This window comes from Ciconia boyciana, chromosome 4, assembly GCF_034638445.1.
Source record: "Ciconia boyciana chromosome 4, ASM3463844v1, whole genome shotgun sequence".
In the NCBI taxonomy this organism is placed as follows: Eukaryota; Metazoa; Chordata; class Aves; order Ciconiiformes; family Ciconiidae; genus Ciconia; species Ciconia boyciana.
The window spans coordinates 91,489,226-91,506,592 of record NC_132937.1 but is presented as its reverse complement, the minus strand read 5'-3'; positions in this window follow the sequence as shown (position 1 = coordinate 91,506,592).

Sequence of the window (17,367 nt, the reverse complement as noted above, 5' to 3'; positions counted from 1 at the left end):
CCTGACAGTGCACTGAACTCTGCATTCACAGGGTCATATAAACGACCAAAAGTATTGGGATGCAATCTGTGTATCTCAGTCCCTTAAATGTCAAATACTCATGTTCAATATAGGCTACTCAGGACAGGGACTGACTGCCACAGAGCTCCCACCTCAGTTAGCACCTCAGGAAGGTACTTCTATCTGCTGTTAGCAACCAGGCTTCCAGAAAAGGTGAACATCCATATGTCCACTTCATCCACTTGATGAAATCAGGGCTGTATTTCAGGATGGCTCCCAGAGGATTCAGGACAATGTGGACTCTGAACAGTGCCAGCTGGGTCTCCAGTGCCACCACACAAAGACTCAAGGTTTTGCCCAGTGAACTGGCAGAATCACCCCAAAGGTTGCACATCTGGAAACACTTGATCAGTCATCCACCAACTAAGGGGAAAAAAAAAATCCAAAAAATTAAGAACCTGAATTATATATCTGGAAAAAGTGACTCAGTGATAGGGTCTTCATCATGGTCTTATGCTTGCTTCTCATTCCTACATCATTTTTATTCTACTGCTGTGAGCTAACAACAACAAAAAATGTCAAGGCTGTCACAACTAGATTTAGGTATAACTCTGTCCATTGACAAGTTCATAGAGCAAAGCCAGACTGAAACAGCTGCAGTACTTCTCAGACTAGAAAGCTCTGTTTCTAGGAATGTATTCTCCTTTAGAAATACATTATCTCAACTACATCTTAGAAACAACTCTGTAGATTTTGTTCTGTAAAGAGCCAATACTCAGCTTCCGTGTTCCAAAAATTTGGGCCCAGAAGTGATCACCATGCATGTTGTAAAATACAGGCTATAGACTCTTATTTTAGCATAGGGAGGAATGGTCTTTAAAAAGCAATATTCAAAAGCAACAGGGGTAAAATTCATCCCTAGTAAGACAACCAGCATAAAATTAATCAATTTGCCACAGACAAGTGACATCCATAATGCTAATCCTAATGCTGACCCTAGATATTTTAGTGCTTCTGAGCTTGGATTCTAATTCTGCAGGCTCACAAAAGTAAGCCGAATTAGCCCAATTGCTGGCTACCATGGAAAAAAGAAACCCCACACAATAGTACTTTGATGTATGACCAGTAGCTTCAAATATGAGGAGGAAGCCACTGGTCTGTCACTGATGAGAACAAGGGAAGTAACTGTGATATCCTCTGCATGAATCTACAAAAAACCTGTACAGACTTCTCCACTTTGTATTGGGAAGCAGAAGGAAAAAGTAATTCCAAAAAGTCAAAGCAACATGACAAACCTTCTTCTGCCTGCACAGTATCATACCTAACTCAATAAAGCAAGAACAGGAGGGAGGAGTCAGCTATTATGCCTGAACATCAGACATAGGATCTCATGTCCACCATGGAGCCGACTTTCTGCAGAGATATGGATGAATTATCGAATATCATATTGCATATAGTCAGGTTCTATTTTAACTGCACACATTTATTCTTCAAGATTAGAGTAACTTCCTTCGTGTCAGGAATTCACCTGACAGAGTAAGGTAAGTAAAGGTAAAGTCAGCCTTTAATAAGAAAAAAATAAAAAAGCAGAAAAGAAAGTTGGATTTTTAGGCCCTGCAGGAACATAAACTGTAGGCATCGAAGCCCTGTGAGTAGAGCCCGTGCAGCACACCGACTGCTGTGCTCCAAATGAGATCACCACTTCTCGTCCTGGACAGGAGGCGAGGGGTGAGGTGAGCCAGAGGGCGGACAGATGTGAGCCTGCACTGGGGAGGGGAAAGAGGAGGGAAAGATGGAATAGGCAAACGTGGAACACGCACAGAGGACTGAAGCACTGGAAACTACGCTCTTCGGCACTTTTTCTTTCCCCCCGACATCCCAGCACCTTCAGATTGGATGGGCCAAGACTCATTACTATGTTGGCAAATGATGTCTTTTTAAAGAACAGTTGAGCAGCTGGAAGTCTTAAAACATCAAGGGAGAGGGGAAAAAAAGAAAAAAGCAAATCTAAAGTTCCTGGATTTTAATACAGGCTTGAATGTGACATTCACAAGGAATAAATGCCACGCTCTCACAACCAGTGAGTCAAACCTGCCATGACTGACTTAACTGACAAACGCAGTCCGAGCCTAAAGCTTCAGGACAGAATAAAGGCCTGCATTCAGGTGAGATTCTGCTCTTTGAGAGCAGAGATGTGGCTGCAGAAATTAGTCCTTGAGATCTCCGAGCAGCTCAGGAAGCATGGCTGACCACAGACCAAATCACTTCTCCAGGTCATACACACAATATCAAGAGCCTGTAAGATTGGGCAAGCATTAAAATCAGGATTTTTGGGGAACGAGAAAAATGGTCTTATCAAGTGTAGGACTATCAGAGCCCTTATCAGACTAGTATTCCTTTGGGTCTGGGACCTTGCACTGACTCCACCAGACATTCCCAAGGGACACAATTCTTGTAACACTGCGAGATAACCTTGCCCCCACTGGCAGTTTTCTTAACCCATGGCACACCTAGGAATTTGCACTCTCAGGCATGAAGAACGCTAATATGGAGATTTATCCCATTTTGCATGATGATAGATGCTTCCTTTCTTCATGGTAATACCAGACTCTTCTCAAATCTGCGATGCTTGCGTGCACAGTGATGCTTGTAGCAGCGAGATCCAAAGGCTAACTTGGTCATACTGTTTCATACTGTCAGTTTATGTCATTTTCATGGTTTTTTCTACCCTTCAATTTAACTGACCCCAACATTATGAGATTATTTAAACAGGACACCAGAATGACCTACTTTGCCATGTTCATTTTTTCTTCATCTTCTATAACACCTCCTTTTCTCTCCCTCTGACCTAAGAAGTTCATTCTTTTTCATCTTTTCATAAGGAACAGCTTGTTATCTTCAAAAATAAACCATTGACTGTCAATATGAGAAGATGTAGGGGCATGGTAAGAACATTCTGCAAGGTTGAATGATATAATTACAGTTACTTTCATCTCAAATTTCTGCCCTGTTCTCTATGTTCCTATCCCTAGTATTTTAATAAGATGCATTGAGCAGACATTTTAATCACAGCTCTGTCTTTCTGACAACGTGGACAAGGTTCCGGTTGTGTTTGCTCAACTGCAGTATAAAGACTGCATGGCTTTTGAGTGTAAAACTCTTGTCTTGAAACACCAGGAGGCAGATAAAGCTACACTGTAGGACAGGATTTGTTTGCTGGTGTGTTACAGTGACCATCTGTGCAAACCCTCTATTTCCTCCACGCACCTAGAGCTGTGCCTCCCAGACATGAAAGCAGAACAGTCACCTTCTTCCAGGAAACCTCCGTGGCAAGAGATTTCAACCTCTGGCACAATATAATTTCAAGGCAACCCATTAGCCTGCAAACCCAGAGGCTAGCGCATCTGGATGACCTTGTAGGCCACCTAAGTTGAAAAGATTTCCTAGAGGACATGGCTGAGGTGCTGCCTAACATGCTGGTAAAGCCTTCAAACTGAATGTCAGAGGCAACCTCAGTTTTGACAACCCCTCTCATTCAGTCCCCCAAAGCCTTTTCTCAATTTCCACCTTTGCTCACTTAAAATAATCTCTGCATACCTGTGTTGCTGAGAGTCAGTAGCAAAGGACTCCTCAGAACCTAGGGAAGTGGCCCCAGAAGAGCAGGGTCAAAGTGTCCCTGAAGACAGCTGCCTCTCCCAGAGCTGGTGGAGCACACAGCCCCATGAGGCACAGTCGTGGCTGACCCACCAGTGGCGTGGAGTTGAAACCCTGCCTGACACTGCTCTGTATGACCCTAATGACCAATGACATGAGGCAAGGTATAAGTCCCAAGCTTTGGACACTGCAAACAAATTTGGGCACAGACTTTGTCATGATCCACTTGTGATCCCAGTGGAACTGCGTGGGTTGCTTGAAATTTCATGTGCCTGCCAGCACCTTGGTGGGTACAGTTCATTTATTTTAATGCAAATGTCACAGCGGCTCCATTGACAATAAATAATCATTCTGGATTTGCACTAAGGAGACCAAGGACAGAATTTGTGGATTTTCTGGCTTTCAGTTGAAACTCTGGTTGCAGAACAAACTTACAAAATGCTTCTTGCTGAGCTGTAAAATACCATAGCAAAAAGTTGTCTTTTTCTCTTTTTGCATTATGCCAGCACTTGCCATTTTTATTTGTAGTTTCCTTTTTTAAAAAAAGAAAGACTTTTTTTTCCCTGCAAACACCTGATGTAACACAGCCTGCAACACAGGGAATAAATATATCCATTACTACCATAGCTAGCTAAGCACTGCTCGGTTGCTCTTGTGCCATAAAGAAAACAGTTATATTCATTCACAGAGAATGACCGTATTCATGGCACTTGGTATGCTGCTATTTTTACTTCAACCCTATAGTTAGATTCTATTTTTTCAACAGTAGAAAGGGGAGAAACTATCTCAATGGAATCTGTTTCCTATTTCTTGGGACCACATAAAATTAAGGACACTGTCCAGCAATGATTTGAGAGAAACAGAAAATCATAGGATTAGAAATACAGCTTGTGTTTTACAAAAGGCTATTTGGTGCACTACAGATGGACTATTTATCCGGCTAATTCTTTTATATGACTTTGTTGGTTTCCTACAAAATGGACAACTCCATGCACTAGGTTAATGCATGCTCACATGTTAATTAATACTCACTGCGTGAGTGAACCAGTATGACTGCTACACTAGGCTACTTTTACCTTTTGAAATCAGATGAACCATGATGTTCCAGCACTGCCCTGACCTGTTTTGCAGATTTCATCTTCAACAAAGAGAGACCTGAATTAGAAGTGCAAGACCCATAAAGCTAAAGGAAATAAACTACACAGTCCCATTTCACTGTTTTATTTCTGCAGTGGCTCCGGAAGGAATTAGGCTCATAACCTCAGGGTTAGGTTCATAACCTCAGGGTTGCCTTATTATTTCATTATGTTATTTCTTTGTTTACTTATACCAAGCAGTTACTGTGCAATGAATGAATGACAAAACATCAACAGCTCCAAACTCACTCTCAAATTATACTGGTATAAATCCCTTTATATAGCGTTTCTTTAATCTCAAGGCAATTTTAGCAAAACCTTGATCTGTTTTTTTCCAGGATGACAAAATACTGGGCCCTCATTCTTTGGATGGGACTGCATGAAAGCTGTGGTATGGTTCATGATGTTTTCAGTATGATAGCCAGAATAGGTAACCACCCTGTAATTCCAGTGGCACAAGTGTTTCCATAGAAATACATATGGCTTTTAGAAAATACCTATTTATATTTCAACATGAGGTGCAGAAATGAAGGAATCCCAGATCTCAGTCACCAAGTCATCTGATATATCAGCTCTGAACAAAACAGAGTGACAATTTCGTCTCTGAAGAACTTGAAGCTGTTTTCATCCATTTGACAAGAACAAAACCAATAAAAAAAATAAATTCCATTTTGATATATATTACATAAAGCAGCATACTTTAGTGATGTATTTCTTAAACACATTTCAACATTTCAGAGAAAGATAAACTGTTATTCAGAGGAACTAATTACAGGTCACAAAAGTAATTTTTTGGTAGCCAGAAAAAAATCTATTAATATTTGTTCAAATACATGGGTTTTCAAATTGTACAACATATACTTGCCCTGTTTTGTTTTTTTTTCTAATAGCACTAGTTATTCTAAATATGTTGTATCTTTACATGCATGGTGGGAAATCAGGTAGAATATGTCTTTGCTATGGTTTTGCAAAAAAAAAAAAAACCAACTTAATTTTGTAAAGTATCTGGAGAAGAAAAGCAGTAAGTGTGCAGTGTGGGAATTGAAATGAACCTTTAGAAAAGAAATGGCAATCCATTGGGACATAAAATATCTCGGGTGCATACGATTTGTTAGCTATGAGCGTAGACCATTGCAGGCTGATGTGAGCTAGCTGGCCTAGGAGTAAGAGTAAATGTTCTGCTGTTGTACTGTTACAAATTTAGGAAGTATATGAAGTCAAGCAATGAATGCTCTTTTAATAGTCACAAAACCAGAACTATTTCCTTGGTTTTACTCACCCCTAACAAACGAAAACTCTGATTCCATTAAAATTAGAAAGGAGCTAAGATTTCACCCAGTATCCCCACTGATCTGCAAGTTCAAAGGACCAGGAAGTTTGGGATCCCCTGGGTTTTCAGTCTTTGAACATGGAAACATAAAAAAGTAAGCACCAGACTTGCTGCTTGCATCCCAGACAGTCTGTGACCCTAGCAGTCTTCTGGCAACCTCACCCACTCACCCTGACCCCAGCTGCTTTCATGTCTGCCGTACGGAGCAGAGGAGACACTTTTCCTTACCAGGAAAAAGCTTGCACAGCAGTGCTGGCTTGTTCAGGTCTACCCAGGGAAAGAAGCTCCAAGGGATGAATCAAGAGGCACGAACCCGCTTGCTGTGGCTGCTCTGCATCCCCCCTCCCTCCCCCTTCCTCTCCAAGCAAGGGGTCCCAAAAGTTATAAAAATATTGAATCCCAGTGCTTTTTATTTTTAAGCAGGGGGAAAAGAGGTGTGGGGGGAAGGGGAGTTTTGGCAGTTGGCAAAGCACCGTGCCGTGCTCTGACGGGAAGGACTCATCCAGCAAGCAAGGACAATAGCTCACTTGTGCTGGGCCCTACCACATCACTGTCACACAGGAAGGGTATCCGAAGGTCACAAGGAGCAGACTACTGCCCAACTATATTTTCACAGGAGGAGATGTAAACCTGATGGATTGAAGGAACATTACACACTGGACCTTGCTGGGAGGCTGGTCATACACAATAACAAATTTGCAGTTAAAGAGCACAGGGGTTTAATGAGCTTTCCTTATTTCAAAGAAACCCCTTCCCCTCACCCAAATTTGTGTTTTTTCTTTCTGATTCAGTGCTAGAATACTACAGCACCTCAGTTATAATCCTAATTGAGCTTCACAACTAGCATGACGAATAATTATTCTGTTGGACAATTATGAAACCCAATTAATTGGAATTCAAAAGGGGGGGAAAAAATCACCCGAACACTTGCTGTTCCAGCCTACAGAATAATCTGAATTCATGCTCACTGAGTATTTTATAGGCCTCTGGAAGAGAATTGACACCTTTGTGAAGTTGTTTCTCTCTCCCACAAGACTCCAGTTGCAGAACATGCCATTTGCAATAACACAACCTTGTGGGTAGAACCACCTTCTCAAACCCTCTGTTTTCATCAGAATGACCTGCAAAAGTCATGAGGAGATAAATAAACCATTCTCTAGGTTTTGTGAGAATTTCAGAACATATATTAGGAGGAGCTTTCTATTGATAGATACAGTCAGCAGTATAGGCATTACAAGTATAGGCATGAAAAGATTTGCCTGCTTGGACAAGTTTCATGTCATGCAACCAACAAGGAACTGTGTGCTAGATGTTCCTTCTGGAAGGCGTCACAAGAGAAGTTCCCCATACTTCCTTCATACTAACAAGTCACAAATGACATTCTCCCAAAATAGACGGAAGACAGTAATACAGAACCAATAGCCTCAAATCGTACAGTGATATCATAAGAAGATTGGAGCAAGATGAAAACCTTGTAACCCTGCAGGAACACAGAATTAATAATGTGAACATTCCTAGAAACTGATCTGCAGGCCACACTGCAGAGGAAGGCAATTATTCCTCCCTCCTTACCTCTGAAACAACTGTCCCTGCTGTTTTGACCTTGGGGAATATTTTTTTCTGACTAAACCTGACAAATGAAGTAAGGCCAAGCAGAAGCAGACTACTCAGGTGCCTGAGAAACTTAGTATGGGCAGCAGCAGTAGCAAACCTCACAAAGCACCAGTGTCCCATCAGACATACGTGCCCCATCAGACATACGTGCATATTGTGGCAATGCCTCTGTCAGGCTTCTGATCCGGCATGCACAATGCGCAACTGCAGCACAAAACAGTCAAATGGTCTAAAGATGACAGTTGCAGCCCTACTAATTTATGTAGCTTCCTCGCAGATTGCAAAACTGGGTGTCTTTCATAGTGGCTACCAAACGCGACAAGGACTGGCAACTTCTTCCTTCAACCATTCCCTCAGCAAAGGAAACCACTTCAGCGTAGCCTGTACTTTTCAGTCCTGTAAAGGCAAAAGCTGACACAACTTAAGTGACAGGCTGTGGACAAATGTATGCTTCTACAACATGACCAACATGGTACATGTGCAAAATAGAACAGATGATAACCTCCATGATAGTTTTTGGGGGATACAAGTGTGAAAACTCATGCCAGCCTCCAGGAGAGGAAACAAACTCAGAATTTTGTCAGAGAGCTCTTGTTCAGTGTCTTCCAGTGAAGCTCTAGGCAGCAGAGATGACCTTTATGTCTTGAAGAACAGACCATTGCCAAGCTTCTGTTGTGCATACAGAATTAAGAGCCTGGCTACGTCTGACTGGTTACAGACATTATATCTTGGTTTGCTTCCCAATATGAGATCAGCTCTCCCAGTGATGAGCCCAGGCACAACAGGGATTTTGGAAGAAGGCTTCTTTCTCTTGTAGTTTGGCTGAATAATCTCAGACAGTGAGCATTTTTGCTTTTCTCCTCCAGGCTAATTTATTTCCACGTAATCCCAGTGATGAGGGGAAGGAAGCCCATCTGTTCATACAACATTGTTATCCTCCTGGAATTTGACTAAACTCAAGAGGGCTCTCACTAGGCTTGGCCGAGGAGGTACAGAAGGGTGGCCTAGCATTTCTCTAGTCTCACTTTCTTGGGATAGCTCAGTAATACACACAATAGGCTATTTACTTCACCCAGACCCCTACACTGGTTGCAGGAAGAGGTCATCTGATGGTTCCAGGTCCCCATAGGATTCTCTTTACCCCGCAATCGCCATCCCACAGCTCTCCTATTAGCTTTAGGGCCCACTGCACCACCTGTATGATAACACCAATGGAAGAGAGTCTGCCTCTGACCAGCAACAGGCGGGTAAACAGTGTGATTTCATCATTAAATGAAACTCTGAGCATGCCTACAGTTCCTCAGGCTCTTCCTTATGCCCCCTCCCACTTCTCTTTGTAGAGGAATAAATTTTGTTTAGGAGTGTTTAATTTGTGGTAGTCTCACTTCTGAGCTAAATATGATGCACAATATTTCAAGTGACTATCACTTCAAGCTTCTAAATCTATATACAGGCATGTAAAAAAGTGACTTAATATTTTTAGGTGTTTCAGACACCTAGAACTCATTCTGGCTCTCTTTCCATTCTTTTTTGTTCCCTCTCCACAGGTTTATAATTATAATCAGTACAGGAAAATTTTGGTAATAAACATTAAAATAATAGAGAAAGGCAGATGGTGGGGAAACACAACCATCTGGCTTAGAATAGTCCTCTAAACATCTACAGAAAAATATCTGAATCTCTGCTTTTTTGTGTTCCAGATTTCTTTTATACACAGTCATTACTATTTCCTCACTAGAATGAGGCTTGACCTCTAGTTTTGAATTTATATCAAATTTGGGTGGTAAGCATGAGTTATTAAGAGTAAAGACCAATTTAACAAATAAATTACAATTATCTCAGCAAAAACATCTGTATCAAGGACTAGAGGAGTGGGGAGGAAAGGATGGGTCATAGTACAAAAGGAAAAGTTTAGGTTTAACTTTGAAAGCAAATGCCCTGCTCAGGCTCAACTATCATGAGAAATAATTTCACTATTAATAGCTGTTGTCTTAAACTAGACATGAGAAAGTTACAGAAAACATGAAAGCCTCAAAGACAACACCTGATAGAATACGAAGTTTTTAAAGCATTCCTAAGACCCTAGAACTACATATATTTCAAACTATGGTATTTGTTTAATAGCTGTCCGAAAAATTTTCCTTTCCAGGTGTATTCAAATGAAAACAAATAAAAGTTCTCTGCACAGACAGACAACCATATTTTATTTATTTAGTGAAGAAAGTAAACTGGGAAGCAAAAGCAAGCACCAATACCTCAGAAGAGCTGTAGAGTACGATTAACTCCATGCAGTTTTACATGGGGTAGTATGCCACTGAACAAGAACCTCTTCAAAAGCCTTCACATACACTTATTTCACTTAATTTCATGAAAATAAAGGGAAGAGCTATTTCTACTAAGTTCTCAAGGAATTATTTTTCCATCCATTTTTTGTGCAGGAATTCAGAGAGGTAGAAAATTTCATGGAAGCTTTTCCAGATGAAAACATGGCAGATGAGGAAATAAAAGTACTGGTTCGACATAATGGACTTTCTGGGAGGTTTTAAGTTACAGGGGAGAAAAATGGTCTTATTTGCTCAGCTTTTGGTGAACTTTGGCAGCATATTTAAAAATTTGTAGATACAAATTAAAGAAAACTTGAAGACCACAGAAATCAAGTCCTCAGTAACAGAATGCAAGATTTGGAAGAATAAAATTCTAGTATTTAAATGTATTACTTATTAACCTTACTGTATCACATTACAATAATCATCCTCAACTATTCTGTAGCTATACCCCATAGTTTTCTTAAACTTCCCCTAAAGCAGCTTCCAGTGCCAATGACAGGATATGAGACGGGACAGCCCACTGGTCTGAATAATTTCTATGAACCAGTGCCAACTATACAACAAGAAATGCTAAGCATTGTAATTACAAAGTTTTTAATTTACAAGATATTTTGGTATTCTCATGTAACTTTGTGGACTTAACTGTTGGAGCAACAAACTGCTGTCAGGGACAAACACCCTCTGAAACTGGGTGTTTAGACCAAGAATAAAATTGACCCATGTTATTTAGAAGCTATACTTCACTTTCAGCTGACTAGAATATTCCTTTGAAGTTTACTCTACCATGAAAGTTTTGAAGAGGGGATGAAAAATAATCAAAATTGCACTGCAGTGAGATTATGGCATGATTTGCTTGGGTGGCAACGTGAAGCACAAGGCTAGCAAGGGTGAACTTCATCTAGGAAGTTTAGAAGTTGGCAAATCTTCACAGCTACGGAAAACCAAAGAAAAAAGCAATAGCATAATGCCTACCATGGCTTATCTACAGGGACATGGTGTCAGCAAAAGAATCACTAAGTATCGAGTGTTCCACTTTATGATAGTCTCCATATGCTCAGCTGAATTACACAGGCTTCGTAGGTATGCACTGCTTGAGATAGAAGGAAATGGAGTATTTTATTGCTTTGGGGTTAAACATTCTGTAATCCTTGAAGGTCATGGTTAACATTTAAAGTCTAAACCAAACCACTGAAGAAAACAAAGCAATTTACTCTGGGGCTGACAGTCTGCTCATCAGACTGCAGAATTCCAGGTCAAATTACTTGAATGTGCTTAACTTTGAACGCCGAGACTTCACGCAAGAGTACACTGTCTGAGCAAAAGTATGAACTCAGAACCTTGTTGATAGATTATTATCCCTTTAGATGACATATTATTGTCACAGATGAGAGAATTTGGTGCAGGGGTATCTAGATGTGAGCAACAGCAACTCCAAGCTGGCTGGGAATAGTGCGGTTCAGAAATACAGTACTGGTGAAGCATGACAACAGCATTTTTAAAACAAAGTATTATTGTTTGGGGACATCTGTATTCCTCAAAAAAAAAAAAAAAGAGAGAGAGAGAAGGTTTCCTCATACAACAGTGATGACTTCCATTTTATCAAAGCTATGATTTTCTATCAAGACACATTTTGAAAGAAATGTTTCTAGCACCGTAATCACTGATAACTAAGCACATACATAAGCACTTCTCTGGTCCAGAGACTAAATGAGACTTTCATTCAATTCTTTTCTTGTGTAGCATTACACATCAATACTAATGGTATATAGTAGTCAGATATGAATCAAAGGATAATTTGGGTTTCTGAAGGATCTTCTATCCAAAAAGAAAATCCCATCACACACTGTTTATATTACTTAACTTTAAAACCCATCTATGAGGACTGTCTGGTTTAATAATTATTGGAATTAGCTCAAAATGGAAAACACCTTCACAAGAACTCAAGCAGATTCCTTTCTCCTACTCAGGTTGTCAATTTTTAGAAAGCATCCAAAAGTATTCAAAACACAGCCCAAAGGAGTGTACTTCCCTTTTAGAGGGAAGACACTGAGCTGCTGCTGGTATCCTGAGACCAACAGGAGCCAGACGCCATGCAAACCTCTGTGAATCTGGGCGTTCAGGTTATACAGCTTGCTCAGGGTCAGCCTCTTGAGGGAGAAAGAGGCCTAAAACAAGAGCACCTCATCTGCCTGTACCAACATTTTCTTAGGAGAAAAAAAAATGTATGAAAGCAAGGAAAATGTTAACTTGTGGGCTTGTAACTGTAGTAAGCAGTGCCCCATCCCTCAACTAGACTTGTGAAAACAAGTAATGCTCAGGTGTATTTTGCTGTCTCTTCCTAGAATAAGGCACTATTTCGCATATCACAAAATCTGTGCTCTAACTGCTTAGTGATAACTCCAACTTAAATTATAGCTTCTCAACTGTATTTCATTACCTGTGGCATTGAATCTGGGCATCTATGAGTAAGGCACTTTTCTTTCTGAGCAGGTGATTAGGGACAGAATGACTTACTGGTTCCTGGGAAGGAAATTAGCAAATTCTTTAGCAAATGAAGTCTCAGAGCAGAGGAAGAATAGTGATGAAGTGGTCAGCCCTTCTTGGGATGGTGTCGCTCCCTCTGCTGTTCAAAGGCTCTAGATCCCCCCAGCCTTTGTGGAGTCTAACACTTAATTTAAAAAAAAAAAAAAGAAAGGGAGGAAGATGTTAACAAGACACTGTATTATGGAGGAGCCAGGATGCAACTCATTATACCTACAGTGAAAATTCCCACCCTCACCATGATATGGGTAAACTGAGCAGGCAACTCTTAATATCCTTTCTTCCTTCTCCATGCCTTCCAGATTTCCTAAAACATCCCACCCGAAACACACAGCACTGCCAAGCTCATGGCCATGCAGCGCTGCAAGTGCTAGCACAGGGTCACCAAGAGAGATACAGGCAAACAGCAGGGCATTGAGAGCTAGTTTCCAGCGTTCCTGGAAAAATACACTGGCTGCATTGTGTGTTCCCTGGTGGAGCCCAGCCAGCCTTGCCCAGATTGCTCTGCTTTCCAAGAAGTTGCATTTAGATACTAAGTTGTTTATACACCTTCTTTGACTGACTCTACTAAGTACACTGGCATGCAGAGGCTGAACTGTCTCTCCTGACTGTCACCAAGGCAAATGGACAGGACTTTATACTGTTATTTCACATACCACACCTACTTTGCTCTTTCGCCAATTTCTCGTTTACTTGTAAGGTTGTAGGTTCAGGTGGAGTCACCAAATGCATACACAACACATCCAAGATCTGATTAATGGCATGACAACATCCTTCAAAAGGATGCTTCAAGAACACTTGAAGCATCTTTGGATGCATTAGGGAAATACCTGGGTCAATGACGGAAAGCAGAGATCCATCAAAAGTGATGCTACAGAGACTTAGCATCTCCAATATGGCAATGCTGCCAGTTTAAAGGGAGATGGGGCAGGGCCAGGACACAGACTGCATGCATATCTCTAGCTTTCACTTCAGCAATAGCTAGTGAATGCTACACACACCTTCATCTTTTCCAGGACTTGGAGAGCACCTGAAGGTAACTTTGATGGACTTTGCATTATGCCCTCAATGTAAGGCTTATTAGTAAAACAGCCTAAAATGTAAACGGGAAGTTGAAAATGAGAGCACCTACATTCTGCTGTCATTTCTACAGTGTTTCCCAACCTGTATCTGTCAGCACTGACACAATACTTCTCAGTTTTACAGACTTGTTTTCCTCTTTTGGTTACATCAACCTGTTGGGAACCTTAGGTGTGTATGAAGAGAGCGCTGGAGCAGACTGGGGACAGTCAGCTCAGGTAGGCTAGGAAGCAGATGGTGCTAGAGGTAAAAAGACACAGCACAGATCGTTACCCCATTTGTGTGCAGAACCAGCATTGAATTAAACTTTTTCCAGACAAGTTCATGCACAGCTGCCTACTTGGAATAGGCATTAGTTAAAAAAAACCAGATTCACCAGAGATACAAGGCAAGAGGAAGACCCCCCAAAACTTGGACTATTTAAAAAAAGGCCAATTATCAACATGTACAAATGGATGGGGCCTGCAATCTGACAGCTCATCCCTGCCTAAGTGACCACCATTGCATGTCTATATTTGCATGCATGTTTGTGGCCATTCTACGGGGACATCCAGCAGACCACCCTTTGTTAGGCAGATGTCAGCATTTACTTGTGTCAATAGCTGAAGCTCTTGGAGATAGAGGTTTCACGTGCAACTGTTTCAGTGTGTGCATCTGCGTGTCTTGGATGGGGTGCAAGTCATCTATTTTGCCCTTGAGCATGTTTGTATGTCTTTGTGTAGCAGCACTGGAAAGCCCTAGAAGGAGCTGCCTCTTGCAACCTGAAGCCTTGCTCATGCAGTAATCCCCTCGTGGGTGGTCTAGTACATATGCAGGGAGTCTGCTGAATATTTCGTGGCTCCACCCACACAGCACTCATTGCTGTATTCAGCCTTAGGCTGGAGGGCAGATCAGGTTGTCTGGTGTCAAAGTAAAGGGGCTTAAAATTGGGAATAAATCTATTTCGGCTCTGAAAAGAGTTTAGAGAACATTTCATATGCAAACAGAAATGGAGGCTAGGGGAAAGAAAAAATAATCTCATTGCAGATATATGGAACTTCTTAGCACGAAAGGAAAATAACTGAGTTACTTCCAGAAAAACAAACCGCTTCTCATTATGTGATTTTGAGAATGTCTCTAAAACCGCAATTTTGCTGAAGAGTAGCTCACCTCTTGCCTTTCAGAAATCTGGTTTTCCTCAGAAGGCCTCTGACACCAAGCCCCAGTGCTTAAAGGGAGGGTTTATGTGTGCACAGAAAGCTTTATGGTATTTCTATATATTAAAATTCTCACTTGCCTATGCAGCTAGGAGCTAGAGTTCGCAATTATTTTTTAATGTCTTCTAAGCAGATAGTATTTGCTCAAATTCACAAGACACCCATCCACCTGCCATGTGATCACTAACAAGTTTAACGGCTTACTTACATTACAGAAACAAATAACATCTAAAATATTGAAGCCACTTTCCTCGGACAGGCTAATTAGAGAGGGAATTTCTATACCCAGCTACTAAAACGTTTTCTCAAATACTGGAATCTTATTTCCTACCGCCCCAAAAACATATCATATAAAGCCTATAAATGGGGGGTTTAAGTACAAATGTACTTATTTTTCGTTATGGAAGCTAAAGGTCTTCCAATTTCATGTTTTGTTTGCCAGCAAAAAGTGAGGAGGGGTTGAATAGAAATGGTCTGTTCCGTGGTACAAGAAGGCAAGGGAGTAATGAGACCAGGGAAAAGCAACATAGACAACAGTTTGCCCTTCAGCTCACTCCCAGCCTGATTTGCCTTCCAAGCACCTCCTGTAACCTCAGGGAAGGTTATGAGAGGGCAGCCCTGCCTGAAATTGTTTTATGTGCTAAACAGCAGTGGTCACTGTACTCCCATGAAGATGAACAGATGCAGGGAACCAGAAAGGAAGAGAAAATCTCAGAAGGGAGAACTTGCATTTCTCACTGATCAAAACTGCAATGGTAAAAGACTTGAAGTTCGGACAGATATGGAGTTGTTTGCTGATTGCTTCAGTTAGGCTTCACATGAAAAGTATTTGATATTTCTATCAGCTGTCTCAAAGCCACTAATGGCTGCAAATTAAGCAAAGAGAGAGGTGAATTATTAAAAGCAAAGGGACTCTTAATAAAATCACGAAAGCTGAAAGATGGAAGAGACCAGTTAGGCTATCTCAGCAAGCACAGAGCTCATCCTGACAGTACATTTCCAGAGCTGTGCCCAATCCAGTTTTAAATGACCAGACAATGGGATTGTCTCTGTTCTGCAAGACATGTCAGAGCACACAGATGTAACACCAACAGCCACATAGATGCTATGGCAGCACAACGCCAAGAACTCAGACAAGTCGGAAGAAAACTGTCATCAGATGAGTGTCAGCACTGCAGAGAGGCTGGGGCCCTTCTCAGGACTTGGGCGAGCTGTAGGAAAGAGCCATTGTTCTGGCCTCGGTACAGTCTGCTAGATTTAGGAAGAAACATCCTCACCCAATTTCTACCCCATTAATACAGATAGCGATGAGAGAGTGATTAGAAATCTAGAGGACTCACATGTAGCAGAGTATTTCACTTCCTGATTTTCATCCCACCAGAGTTTTTTTATTATCTGCACAGTGCACAGCTTTGCCAACCAGCAGTACGAGGGCTGTGGCTGACCTTAGGACATAAACCCCAAGCTGAAAAAAGAACCAAATATGGAGCTTGCTTGGAGGTCACCTTGTGTGGTGTGTAGCAGTGCTGGGTGGGTCAAGATGCAGCTGACGCTTCTGTATCTGAGAGACTTAGCAAGCTATTGGTCAAAAGTTTCAGGGAATGTTTTTGTCCAGACTTTGTCCCGGGGTTTGGACACAGCAGAATTTCTCTGTTTGTCTTTCAGTCTTGTCTAAGGAAAGGACAATGAACATTGGTTTTGTCAGTAGAAACAAGTTCTGCAACTTCAACAAGACCACAGTCCAGATGTCACACATGGGCCAGAAATCATTCAACAGCTTCAAGACGTTCCCATTGTTGTTGCATTTACCTGTGTGTATTGTAGTTGTTTCTGAGAGTGTATACTGTGAATGCTCACTTGCAAAAAGTAAGCTGCATTACTATTCCTTCCCAGGAACAGTGTGGCTGTCATCTCACCAATAAAAGGAAGTTGTGGGAAGTCACTAGAGAAGTCAGAATTTATATGATTTTATCTACACCTAGATGGGCAAGTTGCCATCAGAGACAGCTTGGCTTTACCCTAAATCCCCAAGAAGTTGGCTAACTCAGTCTGAAGGTAGCAACTAGAGAAAAGGCAGCTTTCCATGTGGCTAGAAGCAGTCTCAAGGAGAATATCCAGAGCCTGCATGATCTTCAAAATGAAGACAAAGTAAGAGGATTGCTTCCTGCCTTTGCAGTTTTCTCCCAGGGCACCCACTGGCTGGTGTACACTCTAGAATAACCCAGTCTACAGGGTTTATCCCAGCAGCTGAAGATCCCTTCATTTTACACTACCAATATTTCCTTTTCTGATCTTTCTAGTGCACTCTCCCCACTTTTTGCCTCTTTTTTCCTCTGCAGTGAAGTTGATTGCTGCTTGACCTGTATCATAGCATCAGCTAAAGCTGTAAGGTTTCTTTATCCAGGAGCTCTGGAGCATGCTGTTTGGAAGGGGTTCTTGCCCTCATTTCATGCCAGCTCTTTATTCATATTAATACTTTGAACTTGGGG